Source organism: Chiloscyllium plagiosum, unplaced genomic scaffold (genome assembly GCF_037043375.1).
Source record: "Chiloscyllium plagiosum isolate Xiang-an unplaced genomic scaffold, Cpla_swu_hap1 HiC_scaffold_5, whole genome shotgun sequence".
Lineage (NCBI taxonomy): Eukaryota > Metazoa > Chordata > Chondrichthyes > Orectolobiformes > Hemiscylliidae > Chiloscyllium > Chiloscyllium plagiosum.
This window is the reverse complement of record NW_028270143.1, coordinates 103,334,786-103,339,538: the sequence shown is the minus strand read 5'-3', so window position 1 is coordinate 103,339,538 and position 4,753 is coordinate 103,334,786. Positions and strand designations below refer to the sequence as shown.

General features: G+C 46.5%; 1 pseudogene; it reads left to right on the top strand.

Moving 5' to 3' along the window:
- Window positions 1–974: 974 nt before the first annotated feature.
- LOC148150006 (uncharacterized) lies at window positions 975–3,332 on the top strand (annotated as a pseudogene).
- The last annotated feature ends 1,421 nt before the right edge of the window (window positions 3,333–4,753 follow it).

The window sequence follows — 4,753 nt, the reverse complement described above, 5'->3', positions numbered from 1 at the left end:
GTAACCTTAGAAATTTTAAAATGAGTGTTAAAATTGCTGGCATTAATGTGCATTGTGTTAAATCTTGTGCACGATGTGTCTCCATGTTGCCCTTCCTAGCCAACATTAAAGCAGATGTACTGTTTCTGCAGGAGTGTGGGATACTGCACTTTAGCAGATACAAGAGAGTTTGTGAGCCCATGATCCATCAGTTTAGTCGGGGGGCAATGATAACCACTCCTCCAGCCTGGGTATCCTGCTGTGAGGAGGCAACCTCACCATCTCTGAGGATAAGGAGGTGGTGGGCAAGCGCCTCTTCATAGCAGGCATTATGTACAGAAATGCTCTCCCGAGACTAATTAATGTGTACGCCTCAGCAGGAAAGAGTGGCCATCCTGCAGCAGCTCCCATTGTTGCTGGCTATGTCCAGGTCAGTCATTCTGGCCGGAGATTTCAACTGCATCATTGATGCAGATGGACGATCCGGTGATTAGGAGGCCAGAAAGCTGGACGCCACGTCCAGAGTCCAGACGGAAACGGTCTAAGATGCCAAGTTGCACAACATCTTCAGCACCCCTGCAAATGGAGTGCAGTGTACATATACCTGGCCACGGATAGGCAGGTCTATCTGCTCAAGGATAGATTTCCTGTTTGTGTCCTGAGCATTCTTGGTCAGATCCACCGACGCCAAGCCAATGTTCTTCCCCAACCACTGCCTCCTGCTGGCCAACTATCACCTACAGGATGAGCAGTAGGTTGCTAAGGGAACATAGAGGCTGAACACGAAGTTGTTGACCCCAAAAAACATTGAGGAGCTCAAAGATAATTTTGCAGGTCGGAGAACATGAAGCCCCTCTTTGAGACTCCAGCGGACTGGTGGGAAATGGTCAAAGAGAACATCAAGAGGTTCTTCATCCTCAAAGAAAGTGAAAGAGAGGTGGGGAAAACTGTCCAAACACCAGAAAAGCCTTCAGAACCTGCTCCTGATGCAGATGATGGTGGTCGATGCCACAGAGGACCTCCAGGAGGTGAAGGGCCAACAAGCCTTGCTCTTTGCCTTGGAGGCCTCCAAGATAATGTTCCGGTCCAGGGAAGAAGATGGCTCGGTAACGTCATCTCAGGCTGACATCATGAGGATCAGCAAATCCTTAGATGCCAATCTATATGACACGGGGCCCACTGATAGAGCAGCCTCCCAATCGTCCCTGTCCTCTATCACAGAGGTGTTAAACGACAGAACGTGGGAGAAGCTGGACCAGCTGCGATCTCTGGATGAGCTGACCAAGGCCTTGGAGTTCTTTGAAAAAAAAACAAAACACCCGGATACGATGGCTTACTGGTCAAATTCTACTCTGCTGTATGGAACTTGATTGGCCAGGACCTGCTAGAAGTATGTGACAGTATACTTCTGGCAGGCACCATGAGCAAATCCATGAGGAAAGATATCATCGAACTCATCTACAAGCGGAAGTGGGAAGTGGAAGGAAATTAGAAACTGGCAACCAATCTCACTGTTAAATGTGGATTACAAAATCTTGTCAAAGGTCATTGCCAACCAGGTCAGCTCTGCCCTTCGATCAATGATTCACCCCGGCCAAACCTGTGCTATACCTGAATACCACTAAGAGTCTCATGCTTCTCAGGGATATAATCGCCTTCATGCAGGACAGAGGGGATGGACGCCTGTCTCATCAGCCTGGACCAAGAGAAAGCCTTTGATAGGATATCACACACGTACATGAAGATGTCCTCTCCAAAACAGGCTTTGGGGATAGAATCTGCAATTGGATCCGACTGCTCTATACTAGCATAGTTGGTGCAGTTTCAATCAATGGGTGGGCATCAGGAAGCTTTCCAATCAGCTGTGGAATCAGGCAGGGATGCCCACTCTCTCCTGCTTTGTTTGTGTGCTGTATAGAGCCATTTGCTGAGTCTATCAGGAAGTATGTTCGCCTGAGAGGGCTGACAATTCCTGGCAGTGGGGGCCTACAGGTTAAGACTACTCTGTACATAGATGATATCGCTATTTTCTGCTCGGATCTCATGTACAGACTCTGCACAGACTTATGGACATCTGTGATCAGTTTGAACAGGCTTCAAGGGCCAAGGTAAACCAAGGCAAGAACGAGGCCATGCTCTTTGGAAACTGGGTCGACCAATCCTCTATCACTTCATTGTCAGGGCAGACCACCTGAAGACACTGGGTATTTGGTTCGGAGGGGCTGAGGCATGCACCAAGTCTTGGGAGGAGCATGTCACTAAGGTGAGGCAAAAGCTAGGCAGATGGGAGCACAGGTCACTCTCCATGGCGGATAAAAACCTGGCCATCCGATATGAGGTGCTCTCAGTGTTGTTGTACCTGGTGCAGGTCTGGCCTAATCCCAGAACCTGCATGGCCATGTCACCTGGGCCATCTTTCACTTCATGTGGAGATCGAAGATGGGCCATGTCCAAAGGGCCACCATATGCAAAGACCTGGACAAAGGGGGAATAAGCATACCCGATGCTACCCTCAACCTGATGTCCACATTTTGTGTGTGGCTGCATCAAGCTGTGTGTGGAGCCCCACTATGCAAACACCAAGTGTCACTCTGTACTGAGGTTCTACTCGTCCCCAGTGTTGCGAAGGATGAGCCTGGCCTCATTGCCGAGGAACACTACTAATAGTTGGACCATTCTGTATCACCTGCCCGTCGTGGAGAAATTTGTGAAGGAAAGCACTTTTGACTACAAGTCCATCAGAAAGTGGTCAGCATGTAGTGTACTTGAGACCCTTTGGGAAAAGGAGAAGGTGATCCTATTGAGCAGTTCCCTGGAGAAACCGTCAAAGCCATTTGGCAGAACGACTCATCACCAGAACTTTCAAACAAGCATGGTACATGGGACATGGTAATGAGAAGGACTTTGCCCGTGAGATCCTTTATGCACGCCTGGACTCTCTGCTGCACCGCACGCTGCCCTCGAAGCGGCTGTGGAGGGGACGAGACTGTCACACACCTCCTTCTGGAATGTGCCTATGCAAAGGAAGTCTGGAGAGGAATGCAGTGGTGTTTGTCGAGGTTTGTCCTGAGCAGTGCCGTGATGCGGGACTCTGTGCTGTACGGTCTGTTCCCCAGGATACACACCGAGACGAACATCAACTGTGCCTGGACAATCATCAACTCAATGAAAGATGTTCTTTGGTCTGCCCAAAACTTGCTGCTCTTCCGGCTGAAGAAGTTGACCCCAACTGAGTGTTGCAGACTGGTACATTCCAAGGTCTAAGATTATGTCCTGAGGGACAGGCTGAAGCTTGGGGCAGCTGCTGCCAAGGCACAGTGGGGAAAGATCACTGTGTAAGGTCTTTCTGGTGAAGAATAACAGGGGCCCATTCAGTAATTGGGCTCCACTGTTGCCTCAACTAAAGGCCAAGAGGTTGATTGTAAATATAGAGAATGATGAACATCAAAGACTTAATTTGTTCTCTATAAGTAAAGAGAGTATAGATCTGAATGGCTCCATTAACTGTGCATATGCCAAAGATTTCTATAAATAAAATATATTTTTGCAATTTATAAAGAGTGTGTACAGGCCAAGCCCATCTGAGAACAACAGGCTTTCCCAGCTCCTTTCTCACTTCTAAGTTCATTGCGTAAAGAAATACTTTGCTCTTCAATATCTGAAAGTAGCAATGCTGATTGCAGAACTTGCTATTCAGGAAGACATTTGCAATATTCTGCTGGCAGATGGCCAATTTGATAGCACTCATTGGTGGAGGAAGCTGATAATAATGAGACTGAAGAAGTAGATGAAAGCCAGTAGCAACCAAGAATGGTATTCAACTGGACTTTCGGTGGGACACCATATTTTCAAATTTATGGAATTTTAACATCACTAGACAGGTTAAATGCAGGAAGAGACAAAAATAAAAATTGTTGGCAAAACTCAGCAGATCTGGAGATAAATCAGTGTTAACATTTCAGGTTAAGTCATCTCTCCTCAGAACGGCAAGAAGAATGTTCTTACTGGGGAGTCCACAACCATGGATCAGACTTTCAGAATAAGGAGTAATCCATTTCGATCTGAGATTGAGGAAAGACTTCTTCACCCGAGAGTGCTGGGCTTGTGGAATTCTCTGCCACAGAAAGTGTTGGAGGCCAAAACATTGAATGTTTTGAAGAAGGAGTTAGATATAGTTCCTCGGGCTATGGGGAGAAATCAGGAACAGGATACTGAGTTGGATGAGCAGCCATGACCCTTTTGAATGATGGAGAAGGCTTGAAGAGTTGAATGGCTTAATCTTGCTCCTATTTTCTAAATATCTGTGATGTCTGGCACTCTTTCTTCCAAGTTTCATAACTTTATCTTTTTCACGTGAGTCTTAAATTAGTACAGCAAGAAGTCTGATGAAGGGCTTTTGCCCGAAACATCAATTCTCCTGCTCCTCACCTGCTGCGCTTTTCCAGCACCACACTCTCGATTCTAATCTCCAGCATCTGCAGTCCTCACTTTTGCCTACAGCAAGAAGTCTACCTGCTTTCATGGTCTTAGAAAAGGTTGCGTCTTGGGGAAGGATCTTGAGCAACCACTGTATCTCGGTTGTTTGTCCGATTAGCTTTTTAGTTCACAAAGCCATTATAAAAGCAGCATTGAAAGAAACCAAGAAAAGTGATAAGGTAGGAAGTCGGGAGATTTGCAAATGACCAGTGGCTAGCAAAGCCGAAGATGTTAATGAACAGAATAAATGTAAAAGTACCAACTTAAAAAATTAAAATATATATAAAAAAGACGTTAT